This window comes from Sipha flava, unplaced genomic scaffold, assembly GCF_003268045.1.
Source record: "Sipha flava isolate LNK unplaced genomic scaffold, YSA_version1 282_pilon_pilon, whole genome shotgun sequence".
NCBI lineage: Eukaryota > Metazoa > Arthropoda > Insecta > Hemiptera > Aphididae > Sipha > Sipha flava.
Genome location: NW_020272949.1, coordinates 459879 through 472957, shown reverse-complemented (window position 1 = coordinate 472957; position 13079 = coordinate 459879).

The window sequence follows — 13079 nt, the reverse complement described above, 5'->3', positions numbered from 1 at the left end:
GTGTGTGTGTGTGTGTGTGTGTGTGTGTGTGTGTGTGTGTGTGTGTGTTTGTGTGTGTGTGTGTGTGTATGTGTGTAGTGTGTAACTGGTCCGATTAGCCAACGATGACGACGGTGAGTACAGTATAACATAATAATAACGTATCTATAATTCATTATTATATAGATACGCGCGCGCATTATGCCTCATTACTTTTGACGAATATCATACTATTCCCATGGAACAAGGTTAGTCTGAAGAAGAAAAAATGAATTATGAAAAAAATTTAAAAACGCACACAAATTGTCTCGTTTATTGTACGCGCGTTACCGCCGCTCAAGGATACCGATGCGTCGTCCTGAAACTAAATATCAAAGTCGCGCGTATATATGTGTACAGTCATCGGATACCAAAAACGAGTGACTTTGTTTCGTTTAATATACTTTTCTTTTCGTTTCGGAACCCGTTTGAGTTACAAAAATTATCGACTCTGTTTCGTTTAAGTAACGTTAATTTTAATTTCTGAACCGGTTTGGATTCGAAGAAATGTGTACTTTTATTTCTTAATAAAACACCGTGTCTTAACGCCCCGCAATCCGACCAATCGTTTGGAATCGGTCTTCGCAGTTACTTTTTCCGAGTTGAACAACTAGATTTTTACGTACGAACGATCGAACGTGATAGCAGAATGTCTGAAGTATCTGTACGTGATTTGTTTCGTACGAGTATCGAAGCTATGTAGTTCATCTTGATAAGTAATAACGATAATATGGTGTTTAAAACACCGCAACTCGCATGTACGAAATAATATTGTTGTTATATTTATATAATATAATATTTATATATATTATAAGCGCAATCGTGCGCGCGACGCAAAAAATGCACCCGCAGCTAACTTATTTCGCACCGAAAGTAACTAGTTAAAGTTACCAAATCGACGTGAGTCGTACTCGAGCCTCGGTTACCAAAATAGTTGGGCAATTCGTCCGGGCTTGCTCGGTACGTACATGGTGTGAGAGACAGAGGGAGTTGTACTATCGTATACGCGTCGTCTCCGAAAGGGTAAATCATACATTATACCAAATGTCGTGCGCGCGTTTGGCGTTTGATCTACCGCCAATACAAGTGGATCAGTATGGCTACTGAATCGTATTGCATCAGATGTATTAAAAAAACCAAAATATGTAAATATATATGTAATAAAAAATTGTTTTATATGCGTTACTAAAATGAAAAAATGGAATATAAAACAATTAAAAAAAAAAATTAAGACACTTGAATTGAAATTATTATGAAATTTAACCTAATTCATCTTGATAGCAATGAGATACCATATACATGCTCAAATTTTCAAAGTTAAATGATCTACGGTTTGGTCGTAACACAGATTTGTACCGACTTAAGAAGAGCTTGACTTCAACAGAGGTAATGAGTGAAAATTTCATATTTCCAATGTTTAAAGGAGAGAGCACATTCTGCAATATTACCCCATTCATTCCGCAATGAATATGTTTAATTAATTTTAGGCAGTTTAAACCAAGATTTTGTTTAATACACTGTACATTTTTTTTTTTTATTACAACTTCCAATGGTCTTTGTACTTGTTCTATTCATTGTACAGCTTCTTTTACTAATTCTAAACTTTGAACTTAAGTTATTTTTCTTGCCGAACATATTAAAACATAAAAATATCGAACATATATCGACGTACATTAAATTTAACAATTGGTATTATTTTGTTTACGAAATTTTGGAAACATAGGAAATTGTCTGTATTGAATTATTAATAAATGATAAATGTACAAATTTTCAAAATATGTAAGAAAAATAGAATTATTGATAAATATGTAAAAATATGTTCTTATGGTAAAATATGTAAAAATATTTAAATAAAATATAGTTAATTTCATTGGAAATCGATTGAAACGAATTTATCACTTAACTAGATTAATTTATCAAGTCACAGTAAAAATATTTTACTATTTAAATAGTATCAAGTAATACAATAGTTGAAAATAAAATAAAAATGCATATTATAACTTATTAATAAATGTTAAAAATATGAACAAAATAATATCAACATAAGTCGATCATCTTATAAAAGCAATCAAAATAAAGTATCATCTATGTTTAGAAATAACAAAGTATTGAACACATAAACAATTATATTTATTTTTTTTATAAGTATTATATTTAATTAATTGAATAATTAAAAAAAAATACAAAGTATTTTAAAAACTAATATATATATATATATATATATATATATTAACATTGCACATAATTCCATCATTATATTATGCATATAGTAATATAAAATATAGTAACAAAATATTTAATGTATCGAAACATACGAGTATCTTAATGAATTTATTTAATAAATTATTGATAGGAAAAAATGTGATGTATTACTTAGTAATAATTTAGTATACGTACATCGATAGTTTAGAGAAAATTTAAAAAAAAGTATTGAATACACATAAATTTATTTTTATAAATACGATAGAACACATAACCTTTTAAGTATATATGTGTACTTATGACAGTTAAACATTTTATTACAATACATAATTTTTCAATATTATATTATTTTATTATTTATGAACTTACATTTGTCTGATTAAAAATACATACGTATAAAATTATAAGGCTGTTTTACATCAATTATTCAAGGTTTAGAATAATAATTAAAGATAAAACCTAGTTTTTTTTATAAAGTATACATTATAAATTGACAATTTATTTTAGTTGATAGGTTTTACATATCGAATACAATTTAATATGTCGTCACATCTTTCCCTGCTGTTTTTTGTGTCTCTTTATTTGTATGATACATAATGAGCCCCATGGCATCCATATTCATACAATTGGGTAATTTTGTGAAATTAATAAGACCACTAAAGGAAAGTTACTTATCAAACAGACTGATTTTAGTAGGAATATCTTTAAAAACGATTGATAAATCAAATTGAATTTTACTTTTTCCATATTGAACTGGTTCAATTAATAAATAGATACTGGAAATATATTTCGGATTTACAGGCGAAGTACATTGAATGCACTTTTTATTCTCATCAAATGTACTTTTCAGAACATGCTGCATAAAATTAGAACTTTCTTTCGTAAATGTCCTGTAATAGTTATATATCATTTTATTTGGCAATAACTACAAAATAAATATTCTTTTACTTCTGTACATGAAGGAAATTTTTTAAACAATTGTTGGTACATGTAATGGACCTTACAGGAAAAATGTATTATAATTAGCCCATCTGGCATTTCATTGAATCGTTTTTTCTTTGAAATTATAGTCTTTAAAATATATGCTTGTTTTTTATACGTTTGTGAAGTTATGCTATCTCTAATTGCATCCATAAACAATTTAAATAGTATGTTTGAACTATTGATATTAAGCCATTCAGCATAAATGTCACTATCAACATAAGAGCTACACATTATTTGCACTATGTTTTTAAATGTGCATGTATATGTGACGTTATACAATTTATTATCGACTTCAATACTTCTTAAATCTAATAAACTTCCATTTTTTAGAAGTCCATCGTTCTAATTTTCATATTGCTGGTATCGTTTGAGTATAATATAGTTGGATCCTTATCTATATACGTCCCATTTCTTTTTTTCTAACCAATTTGATACCCCAATAATTTCTAATTCTCAAGTACACATAATAAAAAAACAGTAGGATCATTATACGGTGTATCTATTAAGTTTTTTTTCTACTGATAAATATTTTGATTGTACTGTTTTATTTTCATTTGCTTTTGATTCGTTTTTATCCAGATCTTTAAATTCCAATGTTTGTTGAACTTTATTTTTATCATTCTTAATTATATTTATTGATCTGATACTGTTTATTTCTTCATCACTTGATGATTTTTCATATTGAACTGTTTATTTATCTGCTAAAATATTCATTGAACCAAATGTGAAATTGATGTGTATTTTTAAAAATTTGTCAAGTCGAAGTGGTAATAGCTTATGTTTAAATATAATGGTTTTCAAATCCTTGAATAAACTTTCTGAAATACAGCTAGTTTTCATTAAATTTCCATACTTGAAATTTGAATAGTATTTCAAGTTTCTTTTTTATTCTTCAGAAAATAAATATTTACCATTGTATGTACCAAAGAAATATTGTTTTTTTAATACATATATATATATATATATATATATATACCTATATTGTTATTTTGTATCTTGTATTAAATTATTATTATTTAAGGATTACCTTTTGTTAACCAATTTTTTTTGTTTTATTATATTATTATATTAGTTTCATAATTTTGCATGTAATTTCAAATAATATAGCACTTGAAGGTCCAACCATATCTTTTTGCGGATACCTACAGTTTATTATTATATTGGAAATATTTTTGTTTAATGAATGTATTATTGCTTGAATAGTTTCTTGTATTATGAGTGTAGTGAATTTATTACTGCTTATAAGTTTATTTTTAAAATATTTACTGTTTTGTGTTTAAGAATGGATGTATATACATTTTTCAACATCAAGAGGAATCATTTTGTATCTGTATATTTTGTATCCAATTTATTAATATTATATAAATTTTATTAATATTTTATTTTATGTTATGAATGTGGTAGTTTATTATATTGTACATGTAATTTTAAGTATGGAGTCCCATTTCGTATTCATATTTTAATAATATTTTCTTTTATGTATGATTTCTTTCGAATTTTTTTTCAGTTTATTCATTTTCTTCGTATAAATTATAGTTGGGTTGAATTATTATTATTATTATTTATAGTATCTAAAGTTTTTTCTATGAACTTCATTCATGGAAATGATAATAATTGCATTAAATTTATTTACTGGAACTGTTTCAGAAATATTAATTTTTAATTTTTTTCACTGTATTATTATATATATTATAGACACACTATATTCTGCTTTAAGTTATAAAATTAACTACCTACGTCGCCGTTGAAAAAAGGTTAAAGCTTTAAGGCTATAACGATAAAGTCACTAAGAATAATACAAGAATGGATTTTCGAAAACACACATTGACCGAGAAACCCAGTGTCATTAGATTTCAGAATCGCCCAGTACATGATATACTATAACCTACATAGGTACTAGTTGATATGAAACTAAAACGATATGAATGTCACAATGTTCGTAAGGATATGCGTATGTGTGTGGTATGGTGTGTGTTTGTGTGTAGGTGTATGTATGCGAGCGCAGTTCATTTATCTTACGGACTGTGAACCTTTCACGATTTTGAAATTTCCGCGGGACAATATTTTATCATAATAAGCGATTTATATAAATCTGTACCTAATTGCAATTTCGGTTATATTTCAATTTACGGTTATATTCAATACATACATCACGTGCCTATACAATATATTTTATAAATAATACATCTAAAATACGCAAATGGTGCTAATTCCCAAGTTTAAGCCATTTTTGTTTTATTTTATTGAATTACCGATAAAAACAAAATGGAAAATCACCATTAAATTAGTTATACCTACTATACCCACATTATTCTACAATTTATTCAAATATATATTTAAAGTTAATAATAAAATACTCTGAATAATTAAATTTTAACTATAATTTTGTTATTAATAAGAAAAAAATATAATTAAATGGTTTTCATATAAGAGTAATTTGATTTTAGCGTTTCATTACTCCTCAAAACAGGATATATTTACACGTTTTATATATATATATATATATATATATATTTTGTATAATTTAAAAACATTTATTTACAAATAATTTAAATCGCTTTACAGCATATACATAAATCATTTTTATATTATTGTAAAACACAGCGATGATGAAAAAAATCGAAATCAGTAGTTGTCACATACTATTTTATGATATTGAAGTTATCGAAAATCAACATATTTTTTTTTTTTATGTTTTTATTAACAAAACTATTTTTCAATCAAAAGGTATAAAAATAAATCTAATATTTGAATAGAATATTTCTTATGACTATCGTTGTGATATTGGTAAATTATCAGTATAAATATGCACCACTAAGATACATATTTATCATAAATAAAAACAATTAATTGTTCATGCTTTTTATTTTATTTTTTTTTTCGATAACTAATTATATTTCATGTTTGACCACTCAACTCGTATATGTTGTGATAGAATTTTGTTGGACTATGGATCCTAATAACATAAAACCACGCAGGTACGACCGTGGCCATACATTTAAGGTCATTTTTTAAATAATTATTTTCTCTGCTAATGATATTTAACTATCATTTAATTTTTATTTAATTAGGGTGTACAGTATTTTTTATAATCTTGAAGATATTTACTTTTTAAATAGAATCATATTCCTTTATAAATATCTTAATCAATATATTTTAAACAATAGAATATCTCAATATAGAATACTGAATTATTATAATTAGTTTTTATAAGTATTTAGATTTGAAATTAAGGGAATAGTGCCCTTATAATTTAAATATTTATTCTCTGTCATTTCAATCCGGTGATACCCGATTGAGCACGGTCGTTATCGGCCGACCTTTTTGACGAACCTATTGAGCATGGTAAAAAAAAATATTATGTACAACGTTGTCAGATTGAAAACTATTATGCTGGCAATACATTAGCGTTATTTTACCACGTCGTAATTTTACTGCACGTTTTGTTAAAGTACATTAAAATGAATAGAGCACAACACACGAATGTCGCGCAGTAAAATTATGGCGCGATATTTCGAAAACTGTCGCGTGCACCTTGACTTTACCGTGCGTTAAAAATACTGCTACAAAGATTTATCGTGAGTACTCTGAATTTAAAAATGCTGACAACCTACTTAAATACTTATTGAAAGTTGGAAATAAGTATTTAGGAAAAAAATTTAATTTTTTACCTTTTTCATGACAATTGTATGAGTGCTATTTTTTAGAAAAAAAAAATATGTAGTTATAACATGTGATTAAAATCCAATAAAAGATTTTTAATTATAAATAATTATATTCAAATGTATTTTATTTTATAATAATAATATGGACGCACCGAGCTCTATACACCAACAACATAAAAAATGTGAAAAAAAAGGTGTCTTGTCATTTTTCTATTGGAGAGTTATTTCTTTTAGGAAATCTGAATCGTAAATATTTTAAATTATGAAATAATCATTACAAATTTAAAATTGAATTACATAATAATTATAAAAAAATCTTGAATGCACAGTAATTCGGTGCACTAAATAATATTCTATGGTACAAAGCGGCAACGTCGCACCCATTTTCGTGCTTAATCGTGTGGTTTTTGGGTTTCAATCTACTCATCAAAACTACATAATTTATACTTTTTATAAAATAACTAGTTCGATGATCAATTTTTATAATTTTATATTTTCAGAAATATACATTTTGTATCTCAATTATAAATAAATAAAGAAATCTGTAAAATAAAAATGTAATAAATAAAATAAACAAATAAAATAAAATAAAACCTATCCTATAAAATAATACTTGAAAATCATAATAAAATTGAGAAAATGATACAAAAAATTAAAATAGTATGTACATTTATTTTAAAAATAAATTAAATATATTTTTTTTTTTTTAACTTTTATTGGAAAATTTACAATCTGTAATATTAGTTACAATAAGCAAATGAGCTGGTATTTTTTTATTAAACAGGTTGACATGAAAGCGTGAGAGGAGTAGTTACCCATTAGTAACACTCGATGTGAAATTTATTAGGCTATTTTACATATATACAGTATAATATACTAAAAAAACTTTAGCATAAATATATATTATATACTTATGCTAAAGTTTTTTTTTTTTTACATTATATAATTATTTAAGTATTTAAGAAACAATTTAGATAACTAAGTTGCGACACCAGCACCTCTTTAATCTTCTCGGGGGATTACCAGAGATGTTTGCGGAGTTAAGGGCAAAAATAAGAGGATTTGGGTGGTTTTTGAGGCGAGAGCGGTACCGCTTGTAGAAGGATGAGGCCACTTCGGCTATAGTTGGTAGTCCAAGATCTGCGTGTAGAGTATGGTTTGTGACATAGAAGAAAGCGTTGATGATTATACGAAGTGATATTGATTGGAACGTTTGTATTTTATAAATGTTCGATTTCTTAGCTGTTCCCAATAACTGGATACCATAAGCCCAAGCGGGTTTCAGGAGGGTTTTGTAAAGCAATAGTTTATTATTAAGGTTTAGTTTGGATTGTTTGCCTAATAGTGGGTAGAGACATTTTCGTCTGGAGTTAAGTAATAGGCTTTTTTGTTTAATATGGTCGGCCCAAGTTAAGCGTTTGTCTAAGAGTAGATCTAGGTATTTAACTTTGGTAACTGGTGGTATCATTTTGTTTATCAAGTAGACCGATGGAATTACGCTATCTGAGGGTAGAGGTTATATGTGAGGACTTGTCATTGTTTATTTTTATTTTCCATTTTAAATACCATACTTCCATGTCATTAAGATGGTTTTGTAGATGATGGCAGGTGGCAAGAAGGTTTTCATTAGAAGTGAAAATGATTTTGTCGTCTGCGAATTCAGCTACTAAGGTATAAAGAAAAATTGGTTGGTCTGCGGCGTATATGTTGTAAAGAATTGGAGACGAAATGGCACCTTGAGGTACGCCAGCTGGGATGGGTGCTAGGTTTGAGAAATCTGAGCCTACATTAGTCACAAAATGGCGATTTTCCAGTTAGGATTTGAAGATAAAAAGGTTAGGTTTCCCTATGGGCCCATCCACCCCTGTGTATCACTTCTAAACATTTTTTGCCACATGCCCAATTCATTTACGTTACTCGTTTTATCTATGTTTATAGAAAATCGATAGTACCAGTCAAATTATTATAATATTAATAATTAAATTAATAATAAACACCTGCTGAAAAAATTATTTTATGTATTTAATTAATCAAAAAGAAGTGCACAAAATAAAATAAAATTTATAAATTCTTAATTTAGAATCTCTTGTTAATAGTTGAAGATATATACATATTTGTTTTTGTCTATATCTTGTCTAAAACTATTATAGCTTATAAACTTTCATGTTCCTCAATTGCATTCAAATTTTATTTTAAGTTTAAAATTCCTTTTCATCGCACATCATATGGAATTAATAATCCGATTGTTTGAATATCCAAAGAATGTGATAATTTTAAAAATTTTGATTAATTTACCTAATAAAAGTGATTTGTATCATTTCAATCCTTCTTTTTCATTCGATATAAATTACTAAATTTATATCTTATGATATAAGATGGGCTTAATATAAGTGGGCAACCGGCGGCCCGCAGGTCGCATCCGGCCCGTACTATATTTTCATATTACATCATACAATTTTAAAGTTTATCGTCTATACCAGTGGTTCCCAACCCGTATGCCGCGGCACATTGTTGTACCGCGAGCGCCCTTTAAATGTGCCGCGATAAATCTATAAATTGTTTTATAAGTATGTATTTATCAGCTTATTATTGATATTCGAGATGAAAACTGATCGAACTAATTGTAGATAAATATAATATTATTTATTGTAAATATGCCCGTCGCAGCCGTCTCGATCGATCGAATGTATTAATATATTTCACAATAAATAACCCTCTAATAGAGTAGACTGTAAATCGTATACATATACGATATATATATATATATATATATATATATATATATATATATGTTACGGGTAAAGTATACGATTTGGGCATTTTATACATTATCCAGATCAGTGGCGCCGAGACAGTATTAAAATAGTCGGGCAAACTTTCCAAAATAGGCAATACACCCACCACGTACCCAAAAGAAAATGCTCTGCCCCCCCCCCCCCCCCCCCCCCCAATTGCCCCCCCCCCCCCCCCCTATACCCCCTTAATAATATTCCTCTATTTACAACAACACACATTTTTATATATTTCATTAAAAATTATTTAAATACATTATAAAAATTAATAATATAGGTACACATAACTTGAAACTGTTGTAATACCATAATAATGTAAGTTACTAATAATGAATAATAGAATTTCACAAATAAAATATTAGTAGTATTAGTTATTAATTAGGTATAACATAATAAAATAGATAATAAATAAAATAATTTTAACTTTTAAATAAATAATTTTTAATTATCACAGTAAAAAGTAAAATATTCACTAAAAAAAAATTAACAAAAAATAACTAGATTATTTTAGTATTTTAATTTTTTATTTAAAACTGTAGATTTTGTCGCAAAGTTGTCTATTATTGTTTCTGAATCTAACTGTATATCAGCTTCACAGGTGATACGCATCAGATCTTCCAATCTATCTTCCCCCATTGTGCTTCTTAAACGAGTTTTTATTAATTTTAATTTGGAAAAAGATCTCTCTGGGGAACAGCTTGATACTGGAATAGTTACTCCAATTTTTATAAGCATAAATAAACTTGGGAAAATAGAGTTTAGACTAGCTTTACAGAAATCTTGAAAAACACACACTAAACTTGATGAATTTTGCCACGTTTTTAATTGTAGTATTGTCACTGTTTGAATCGTTAGAGCTCAAACTTGAAATGTTATAATTCAAATTAGGATGCAGATGCAATGGCAATGTTTCATTAATAATAAATCACAATTTATAAACTGTTCATACTCCCTACAGACATCTTCTAACTTTAATAATGTATTATACACCAAACAAACAGCCTTAAATGCATCTATAGGAATGCTTTTAAGGTTTTTTTTTAATTCTTTTATACGTTTGGTTGATAATAAAGCAAAATCTTTCATTACTTCAATAGTTTTATCTGTAAATCTTTGACTAATTTGTGTTTTAATAATATCTAATGCTACAAAATAAGTATCTACCTTAAACTTTTGAATAGTATTTTGTTCAACTTCATCACTACATAATTCACCAGCCATTTTTCTAACTCTACGTTTTCTTGTTGTCTGCAATGGCTCAAATTCTTCATTCTCATATTTATCATAAAATTCTTTAGCTAATATCAAAATATTTTCAAATGTTTCTTCAGTTCTCAGTGCCACTATGGAATCTTTAGCACTATTAACTAAATACATCACTGCTAAAATATCTATGTCACGAGCTTGTAATGTACGGGTTAATGGTTCAAGTATTTCAAAATTTTTTTTAAAACTAAGAGCTGTCATTAAAAACTTATAAGAAGTCAAGTAGCTAAGCAGTCTATAACAATCAGCACCAAGTTTGAAATCCGATCCTCCATCTCTATTTCTTACTTCTTCTATCGTTTGATAAACTGCATCGTAAACATCAAGTACGGTATTTAAGGCATATGCATGTGACATCCAACGAGTAGTGTTTACACGTTTCACAGATCTAATTGGTTGTTTTGGATACAGTTCTAGTTGTTTTTCTCTAAAAAAAACTGATCGTGCTTTACTTCCAGTGATAAAAGTAAATATTTTTTCTACATTTCCAAATAGATCCACTGCATTTGAACAAGATCCTACTGCCTGACTAGCTATTAGGTTTAACCTATGAGCAGAACACCAAATAAATAGGGCTTGAGGATTTTGTTCAAGTATTTTATATTGAAGCCCATTGTACTGCCCACTCATGTTTGCAGCCCCATCATACGATATATATAGATACATACGACATATAGTTTTAATCAAGGCTTTGCACTCGAATAATTTTTTCGGACTTCGGGTTTCGGGTGTTCAAACACCACAATACAACATTTAATCAAACGTTTGGGTGTTAATATTAATTATTCGGGTTAATATTGGTTAATACAGGTGTTAAGTAGTCAAAAAAAAAATATTATTTTTCATTAGTGGAGGGTGGTAGGGAGGCTGAGCCCCCTCCATTAATGAAATATTTATATTTTTTGTTACCTCCCTATGTAATAAAATATCAATTTCTTATAAAACTGTGTAACAGTTTTTTAGACCAAACTATCATTAAGTTAATTTCAAGCAAAGGTGTAACTACGATTAATTTTCGGGGAAGAAGGGGTTATTTTATATGTGTATGAAGCTTATAAATTATAATATCTATTAAAATTAAAAATACTAACACTATGTCCTACTCCTAGTTAATGCGGGCATATCGTATGCGACAAAAAACAAACTATTTTGTATTCTGCGTTAGTGTTTGTGGCATAGATGGAAATCGGGGGGGGGCTGGAGGAGGCTAAGCCCCCTAGAAATATAAAGTACAGGTCTTAGTCCCCTAAGCCCTAAAAATTTTGAAGTGACTAAAAATACAATAATTATTATAATTGTAAAATGCATTTTTAATAACTGAATTAAAAATAAATATTCCATGATAAAATAAATTAAATCATATTTGTAAGATTTTTCAAGCTTCTTGTAATGACTTGAAACGATCTCAATTAATGAAATATTAATAATATGTAATAATACCCGTATAGGTTGTTTAATTTAATTAATTAATAATTTCTGTTTAGAATACCTACTCCAAAAATGTTTAAGATAAGGCACCTAATTGTTTTTTTGTTTAAATTGTTGATTAAAAATGTCAAATTGTCAAACTTTGTAAATTGCCTTTTTGAAATAAAAAATTGCGCACAGTGATATCTATAGGTGTAATAAATAAATAATTCTCATGTAATGTTTGTTGTGCGTGCACAGTGTGCACTGCACACACTAAAAACGCACTAGCTAGGACATAGCGTAATACAAAAATAATAAAAATTTGTACTTATGAATGTAATTACATGTGTACTACAAGCCATACACTGAACAAATACGAATAACGCAAACAACAATATGGGTAATCATACGCGAGACATCAGTTCTATTTCAGACTTACAGTATTGCAATAAATAACGACTCAGTGATTCGTAGAAGACCTATTACCTATTAAATTATAATAATACGACGTATCCATTTGGGATAATTTTAAAAATAGTATCCCGGTTGTTTACACTTGAACATTCAACATACCATACCATTCATGTACAACTGTCAATATGATATATTACCATTGTCTTTATTTAGATAAATTTAGATTAATTAACAATTTTGTATATTATTTGTGAAATTATTTCTGTGAATAATAATTTTACTATTAAACAACTAATGACAAATTAGAAATAACTACAAAAATACATAC